At 40.6% G+C, this 9,534-nt stretch overlaps 1 long non-coding RNA gene across 1 annotated transcript; it reads right to left on the bottom strand.

Moving 5' to 3' along the window:
* Nucleotides 1–6,087: 6,087 nt before the first annotated feature.
* LOC138211305 (uncharacterized) lies at nucleotides 6,088–6,674 on the bottom strand. The gene is made up of 3 exons (XR_011179328.1): nucleotides 6,541–6,674; nucleotides 6,407–6,453; nucleotides 6,088–6,321 (listed from the first exon to the last, which is right to left on the bottom strand). It is a non-coding gene; the product is annotated as an uncharacterized lncRNA (long non-coding RNA).
* Between the last annotated feature and the right edge of the window lie 2,860 nt (nucleotides 6,675–9,534).

The raw sequence follows: 9,534 nt of genomic DNA, 5'->3' as shown, positions 1-9,534 counted from the left end.
TCCACCTGTAGATACTCAATAAACCCATCTCTGTGGTACTTGGGCAGCTTACTGAGTAAGCGGTCGACATGAGAGCAGCAGTTTAGCTCCATACCTTTGGGTCCCTCTAAGGAGAGCAGTGTACTCACTAGGAGGTGGACTCGTAGGGCGAAACTCTGGAAAGTGTGGGCATCACCAGGCTTCACGTCTGAGGTGGTCAGAATGGCTGCTATCTCACTTTGTGCCAGCTGGTGTGGCTGACCATACTGTAGTTGCAAGGCTTGCATAGTTGCTGAGTATGGGTTTGGAAGGTGGCTACAAGACTGACCAATCATCTGCGCCTCGGGCAGCTTAAGATGTTCGAGTAGCACGTGATATTTGTACTTCTCAGACAGTTCTGTATGAGGCTCAAGCAGGTTATCTACAGCCAGTTTCAGGTTAGCAAACTCCTTTTCGCTGTCAGTGGAGAAGTCTGGGATTTTGAGTATTGGCACACCGTATGCAGAGGGGTGTTGTAGACCAGGGCTATGTGGGGTCACAGTCTGACCTGATGGCAGCTGCATCTGATGAACTGTAGATGAATTACCTCTGGGGACAGGTAGAGTCTGCTCCAGTGCTGGTGTTGATGAAGGCACTGTAACGTAGTGAGTTGGGCCATAGTTGGAAGAGGCGTGAGGCATCACTTGTGGTGAGTGGTAATGCTGTGCGGCTGGATAGCTGTAAGAGACCGCTATAGGCTCATGGACCGGAGCAGTAGCAATCAACTGTCCACGTACTTGTCCTGTATCACAACAGGAGCGAGGCAGCCCTGAGGCATGAGGCTGCAATGGGTCTGGCCTGGTAGGGTACTGCTGGACCAGAGCAGGTGTCATCACGTCTGATGACATTACAGAACACGAGGAGCCCGAACGCTCTGATGAGGCTGGAAGCACTGGGGTGAAGGTGCTCTTCCTGGTGTCATGACCCTCATCCATCTGTTCTTCCATCAGGAAGGAAGTGATGTGCTCCAGCAGCTCCTGACGACGACGACGTCTGGTTTCATACTGCCGGAGTTTGTGTGTTAGTTGAGCCACTTCAGCGTCCTCTTCCTTCTCATTCTTCGAGATGGATTCGATGAGTCGTTTAAGTGAAGTGGTGTTCAGCAGGTCATCGGCGCTCGGGCTGTGTGAGGCTGTACGTCTGTCCAGATAAGAGGCTGCATCCGCTCGGCTGCCCCCTGCCGCGGCCGCTGCTCCTCTCTGCTCCTCTGTAGTGTGGGAGGAAAGGGCAGGTCGCTGTGGATTGTAGGCGAGGACGTAGTCCTCAAGATGTTTGGGGACGCGATGATGTCTCACGTGACGCTGTTGATCTTCGAAATGAGGCTGTTGGGTAAATCTATCTTCAGATGCCATCTTCTGTAGTCGTCAATTAATCCGGCTCGAAGGACCATTTGTTGGGGATTCGACCCCTGAGAGACCGGTGTAAAGATGAGTATTGACCACTGCAGGGTTCCTGTCAGAGAACACAGACATCTGATTGATCCACACGTTACTGTATTGAGTTTGGCGTACAGTATTTTAACTTGGAGACAGATTGACAGATGGATGGATTGACAGATGGATTTATCGACAGATGGAGTTTCTGAAATAAATACAGAAAGTGAATTACAGAACCGAATTATCACCAACAGTTCACCTTAACTAAACATTAATACACACATTCACAGGAATACAGGCTCGCTAGCCAGATTAGCCACTTAGCTCAACGTTGGGCTATTATTCAAACGGCTAATTGTATAACAAACACTGACTAACACTAAATGCACTTAAGAACATAAGTACAGCTGTAAACAGAACCGTTTCACTACGTAAATCCAAAGTTACAGGACTCTGACTTACATCATCAATGACTCGATCTGACTAAACTGTCGGTCCTGAGTAGCATATACGATTAGCGCAACCGGAAGCGGAAACAGTTCGCGGCGTCAAAATAATGTTTCAAAATAAGAGCGTCGTAACCGTATTGTCTCTGTCCGCGAAGAATTCGTGACAATAGCGCTGTTCTTAATGTCCAGGGATGAGTTTAGATTGGGTTTGATTTCCTCTGTATAACCCACGCCAATACATTTTGATTAAAAATAGTTTGTATTAACAAATGGGACACAAACTACAAAAGAGAAGCAGCTATTTGCTCTTTCTTGACATCAATGTCACCATTCAGTGAAAGTGAAATGATTCAACAAATAGAGAATAACATTCATGTTGAATGTTTTTCCATACCGGTTAATATGTCCTTTTAAAAGGGCCCTGGCATTACCAGACTTCAAATTTAAATGCACCACATGTAACATATTCACATATGTACACCTAATAGTAAATCCTACAACACTGTTTGTAGCACTTAGTTAAAAAGGAATTTAGTTGCTGTTTTATTTCTGTGAACTTAATAAATATGAATCCAACCTTTTGCCACAATGATACAGAAAGAAGGAGGAGCCATCTCCAATATTTAAGCCAGCCAATTCAGAAGCTGCACGTCATCAATGATAACCCGCCCACTCTGCTTGTCAGTCACTTAATGAGGAAGCGAGAAGCATGCAGAGTTGGGAGGTGGCTGCGGTCACACCCTCCTTCCTCTACTCTCCCTTCAGAGCATCACTCTCACATTATCACAGAAACACATTCACCTGGAAGAGATCACAAGTTTCTGACTCAAGTGGTCCATGTAACGGTGTGAGGGAGAAAACTCTTGTAAACCTGAACAAAGACCTGACAGTGAGGCAGCATGAGAGAATATACAAAGTGTTGTTTTTTTCTACGTGAAAAGAATGCTTTTGGTTACAGTAAAATAATCAAAACCAAAAGTGACTGACTTGGACAAATCCTGAGTGAATCAGCTTCACTACAGTAGTGACAGGAACAGCTGACAATATCATGCAGTCAAGTAATACAGTTGAAACCAGAAGTTTACATACACTGTGCAAAAAGACACATAACACTTTTTTTCTCACTGTCTGAAGTTAAATCAGACTAAACCTCTCCTTTTTCAGGTCCGTTAGGATTACCAAAATTATTTAACTTTTGCTAAATGTCACAATAATGAGAAAGAGAATATTTTAGAGAATTTTTCATTACTTTCTTCAAGGTCGAAAGTTTACATACAGTTCCTTAGTATTTAGTGGCATTGCCTTTGAACTGCATGACTTGGGTCAAACGTTTTGGGTATCCTTCCACAAGCTTCTTACAGTACTCTGCTGGAATTCTGGCCCATTCCTCCTGACAGAACTGGTGTAACTGAGTCAGGTTTGTTGGCCGCCTCGCTCGCACACGCCTTTTCAGATCTGCCCACAAATTTTCGATGGGATTCAGGTCAGGGCTTTGTGATGGCCACTCCAAGACATTGACTTTGTTGTCCTCAAGCCACTTTTTAACTATTTTGGCAGTATGCTTAGGGTCATTGTCCATTTGGAAGACCCATTTGCGCCCAAGTTTTAGCTTCCTGGCTGATGTCCTGAGATGTTGCCTTAATATTTCCAGGTAATGTTCTTTCTTCATGATGCCGTCTATTTTATGAAGAGCTCCAGTTCCTGCTGCAGCAAAACAGCCCCACAACATGATGCTGTCACCTCCATGCTTCACAGTTGGGATGGTGTTTTCAGGTCTACAAGCTTCCCCCTTTTTCCTCCAAATGTAACGGTGGTCATTATGGCCAAACAGCTCCACTTTAGTTTCATCAGACCACAGGACATGTCTCCAGAAGTTAAAGTCTTTGTCTTGGTGTCTTTTTGCAAACTGTAATCTGGCTTTTTTATGTTTCTTTAGGAGTAATGGCTTCCTTCTTGCTGAGTAGCCTTTCAGCCCATGTCGGTGCAGGACTCGTTTTACTGTGGATAATGACACTTTCTTACCAGCTTCAGCCATCATCGTCACAAGGTCTTCAGCTTTTGTTCTGGGGTTGATTTGCACATGTCGGACCAAAACACATTCATCTCTGGGACACAGAGCCCGTTTCCTTCCTGAGCGGTGTGATGGCTGGTCATTCCCATGTTTATACTTGCGTATAATTGTTTGCACAGATGAACGTGGCACCTTCAAGCATCTGGAAATTGCACCCAAGGATGAACCAGACTTGTGGAGCTCCACGATTCTCTCCCTGATTTCTTGGCTGATTTCTTTTGACTTTCCCATGATTTCAAACAAGGAAGCAGAGTGTTTGAGGTGTGGCCTTAAAATACATCCCCAGGTGTGCCTTCAATTAACTCACATGTTGTCAGTTAACCTATCAGGAGCTTCAAAAGCCATGACATCATCATCTGGGCTTGCCCACGTTGTTTAAAGACATAGTACTTTTGGTGTTTGTAAACTTTTGACCTGAAAGAAAGTAATATAAAATTCTCGAAGAAATTATCTTTCTCATTATTGTGACATTTAGCAAAAGTTAAATAATTTTGGTAATCCTAACGGACCTGAAACAGGAGAGGTTTAGTCTGATTTAACTTCAGACAGTGAGAAAAAAAGTGTTATGTGTCTTTTTGCACAGTGTATGTAAACTTCTGGTTTCAACTGTACATAAGAGATTCTGGTATAAAAAACACAAGGGCCTTTTTCTTCCTGTCTCACTCTCTCTTTTAATCTCACAAAGCTGGACCACTGCTTATCAATTATTACTGATCTTTTCGGCAAAGGCAGGACTTTGACTGTAAAGTTACAACAAATAGGATTGACAGCACTGCTTGTTTAGTCCATTGCTTGGTGCAGTGATGCAGTGGAAACAATAAATCAATAAAATCACGTGAAAATTAAAATAAAACTAAAAATGACATATTTCAAAACTGCAGATGCAAATAATTGTAGATTGTATCTTTGAAACACACAGGAAAATATATCAGATGCTATTTGTATTTTAAATAACAAGCAACTCAAACTAAAACTAAAATTAGCCTGCTGAAGCCTCGTAGCTCCTCTCTCACTTCATATCCGGTTGAAGCGCACAGTCAGGTTTGATCTGAGTAAACAACTTCTGTGGTTGGTCAAAGGGTGGAGGAACAGCCCACAATAGCTTTTGTCTGCCACTGTAGCTTTACTTATTGCTGTCATGACAGAAATGCAGAAGTCCTTTACAAAGTGCAGTGAGACTAGAAAGAATGATAGTCTTTATTGATCTGAATATGTAAGTTAAAACACAGAAATTAATTATGTTTAAAAGAGATGCATGAAAAATCTTTCAGGCTTTGAGTTCTCCACATCTCTTGACTTTCTGTGTGGTTTTGGTGATATTTCCTCTCACTTCTACCCTGCAACAGGCCCCTAAAACCTGCAGGTGAACACAGACGTGGTAGCTTGTTTTTTTTACAGACGTCCTGTGTCCTTCCTCTATCAATTTGACCATCACAATTCGCCCCAAAATTACAGAATATTTGAAATGTTATATACGTGATTCTCTCTAGGATATTATACAAACAAAATCTACAACTTAAGGCTTAGACAAAACAGAAAAAACAGCTTGCCCTCAAGTTTGTTTATATGTTATTACTTATCTGTACTAAAGTTAGACACTAATATGTCCAATAAATCAGTATGATTTTGTTTAGAGCAGCAAAAATATGTGAAGCTGCCATCAGGACAACTTTTGTTGGTTTGTACGAGGGTGGATCACAAAGTTCAGAGTGTTCCTGTTGCACGTGAACAAAGCGCAGCACAGTAATGTGCATGGAGCAGAGGGAGGCTATAACTTCCAGGAGTAAGATTTCCAATTGACTGTGTTCTGTTTCGCATCAGGCTATCGGTTCGTAACAGTCATTGTTAAAATTGAAAAATAAAAAATTATCCTGAAGTGTAAATATATTGAATGTTATATACTTTGCTTGAAGGAATAATCGCATTACTAAATTATTTTTAAATCCCTGCGATGTTAACAAGATTACAAACCTGATAAACAACCGTTTTGAGCAATTTAAATGTTGAACTGATTTCTGTGATGTTAGTAAGTGTTTAGAAAGACAAACAGATCACACCAGCAGCAACAGTTTGGCACTAGAAAGTGTGTTTTATTTGTAATTTTTACGTGAAAAAGATACATTTTGTGTAAATACATTTAAACAAAAGAACACAAATTTGAATTAAGATGATACACAGTATAGTATGTACAGTACTGCAACATAAATGAAGCCCTTTAGCTAGTTTATCAACTTGATTATTCAAAGCAAATGAACACCAAGCATGTGTTAACAGTCTAATCCAACCCCAAAGCCTTGACAGCAGTGTAGATCTTCTCTCTCTCTGCTTTCCCATCCTTTTCTGCATTTCTTTCAGCTTTCATCATGGTAAAGATGACAGCAGAATAAATCCATGTGTCCTCATCTGTCTGACAAAATATATGAAAAAAAAATATGAGCAATATCAAAACCTTTATTGACTTGATGAGATAAAAAACAATAAAAATGCTTTACCTGTTGATGTTTCTGTCCAACCCATTTTTTCTGCAAGCCAACAGCAGCTGGATAACAAAAATAATATACAGTACAGAACAATAAATGAAGGTTCAATCATTTAAATTTCATTGTCTAGAGAAAATATGACTTACTTCTTCTACCTTTGCAATAATCACTCTTGTTTTTCTTGATGGCGTGAATGAGGACAGCAATAACAATCAGACTTATAGCCAAGACAGCACAGAGCAGAAAAATAACTGTACTGACCTCCTGTGAAAACATGCATGCTACAACAGAATGAGAAGGAAGAAACAATGAAAGTTATAGACAGTGGTAAGATGATTGGAAAAGTAAAATTACTACTAGTTAATTTTGCATGAAAAATCAGACATTTGGAAATTGTAATACTTTCATAAACAACAAATTGAGTGCTTCTTAACAGCATTACCATTATTTCCCAAAATTGTGAACATTGTCGGCCACTGAGTGACGGTGTAGTTTGATGTCTGACTGTTTCCTGTGAAATAAAAATGGCAGTAACACAGTTGGCGTTATTTTCAAATGTGCATAGAAACACAAGTCTGTAAAAAAAATAAATCACATTATTACCTTTTACAAATAAATATGTCCCATTCCATTGAGGTTTAATGAACTCTGCGCTTGTACAGTGATACATCCCCTCATCCTCCTGGACTGTCCTCAGAATGGTCAGGTTGCTAAAACCGTCATAAAGATGTGCTTGGAATCTTGATTGAGGAAACTCTGGTCCAAACGCACTTGTAGATGTCAAGAGTGTCACAATTAATTTAAGATTATCCCCGGCGCTCTGCTTGTACCATTGGACGAGTACTTTTCTGTTTTCGGGGAAAGAACATGTCAAGGTCACTGGTTCTCCGATCTGAACTGTCGTTACTGGAACCAGCGTATCTGAATTAAAAGAAAACAGAAAAACATAAAATAAAGGAGTGTGAAAAATCTCAAATGCAAAAAATGTTTGGCCGGAAAAAAAGCAGCACTTACATGCTCGATGAAAAAAAAGCAATGCAATCCATAACACGACCATCATGACATTGATGTCTTCATGGGGATGTAGTTGGTATCTCAGTGAGTAAAGGAGGTGAGACAGTTGTGATAAGTCAGACTTTAAAAAGCATCTGATTGGTTGTGACAGAATGAGCACACTTCCTGCCACATATTGTGTGATTCAGGGCTTTGAGAAGCATATCACCTCTCTTTCCTTTTGTTGCAATGATACAGATTTTTGACTTTTGACTCTTTTGAGACAGATTTGTCTATCTCTGGGTGGTTGGTTGTCTTTGTCCTTGGAGATACAAGCAAGCAACACAGCAGCAAGCAAAGCAGTATTTTAAAGGAGAGATTAAAACGTTAGTGCAAGAAATGACACGTAAAATATATACTTTATTTGAAAACAAGCTCTATATACTTACGCCCCACTCTGAGCATCAGCAGTAAATGAAATATGATCATCATTTTCCGATTAATCCACTCATGTCTGCATCTACATTAGAACATTTCATACGTTGATTTGCCTTAATATGTACTCGCAATAAGTGGGAGGGAACAATTTTAGAACGATCTGATTGGCCACTCGATATGTTGGTGCTTTGCTGTACTACCACAGTGGAAATAATACCAACTATCTTTCCAACCTAAACACATGAAACAACAGCAGCAGTAAGCTTTTGTTTCATGTGTCTATAACTCTCACAGAGAGATCAACTACTTGTGAACCCAAACAGTCTTGGTCACAACATTGCCAAGAACATTTAGACTTTTCAGGTTTAGCTGTTTGGGACGAACACACGTATACTCCACCTGAAACAGCATTTTATATTGTGGGGATCATATATTCAGAGAATATCCATCTACAAAAATATTTCTAGGTGGCTGCGGTCACACCCTCCTTCCTCTACTCTCCCTTCAGAGCATCACTCTCACATTATCACAGAAACACATTCACCTGGAAGAGATCACAAGTTTCTGACTGAACTGGTCCATGTAACGATGTGAGGGAGAAAACTCTTGTAAACCTGAACAAAGACCTGACAGTGAGGCAGCATGAGAGAATATACAAACAGTGTTGTTTTTTTTCTACATGAAAAGAATGCTTTTGGTTACAGTAAAATAATCAAAACCAAAAGTGACTGACTTGGACAAATCCTGAGTGACTCAGCTTCACTACAGTAGTGACAGGAACACCTGACAATATCATGCAGTCAAAAAGACTCTGGCATAAAAAACATATATGTCTGGTGTAGATTTCTGGAGCAACGACAGTATTTGAAAGGCGTAAAGAGAAAGCAGCTGAAAGAGTTAAAACATGCAGCCACATTTATCAGACTGGAACATTTTGGTTTGTGGCCTTCAAAGGGCTCAACATACTGTTGACTACAAGCCTCAACATGTTGGCCTGACAATGAAGTAGTTCGTAAAACACAACACCTTTTTAGCAGATAAGCGCAGCGTCACCGGTTTGATCCCAGCCGGGATCGATTGTTAAATGTGTTTCCTGTCCACAGCTTCACTGCTCACAACATACAGAAGGTAGACCAGGGGAAATAATGACTGTTGCATATTGTTCAAAACAAAATGCACAATAAGTAGTTTCTTTTTCACTTTGTCCTTTTTACTCTGTCTTTTCTATGTTTGTACAGCACTGGTTGCACCTGAGACACAAAACAACTTTTATAAACACTGTTGATGCACGGGAACTCAAACTTTAAGGTGGTTGGGCTTTCAAACAAGGGTGTAATGACACGAGGGGCTTTTCTTCCTGTCTCGCTCTCTCTTTTAATCTCACAAAACTGGACCACTGCTTTATTTTGAAAAAAGGCAAGTTGAATAACAATATATTATTGTTTTCATTATTATTAGAACAATTTACAGGGGCAGATGAAAGGTACGAGAGGGATGGACACACTCACACCTTCTCAGTCGTGCTTTCACCACCGTTTTTTATCACATTTTTCTGCGGTTTGGTGTTTTTCAGTGCTAGTTGCTGATAGATGAGGGAGGTGCTAATTATTCACTTGTTCCACACTGATCTTTTCGGTAAAGGCAGGACTTTGACTTTAAAGGTACAACAAATAGGATTGACAGCACTGCTTGTTTAGTCCATTTCTTGG

This window comes from Embiotoca jacksoni, unplaced genomic scaffold (assembly GCF_022577435.1).
Source record: "Embiotoca jacksoni isolate LCO1_2020_lvr unplaced genomic scaffold, fEmbJac1.0.p SCAF_5, whole genome shotgun sequence".
Lineage (NCBI taxonomy): Eukaryota > Metazoa > Chordata > Actinopteri > Embiotocidae > Embiotoca > Embiotoca jacksoni.
This window is presented reverse-complemented; position numbering and strand designations above follow the sequence as displayed.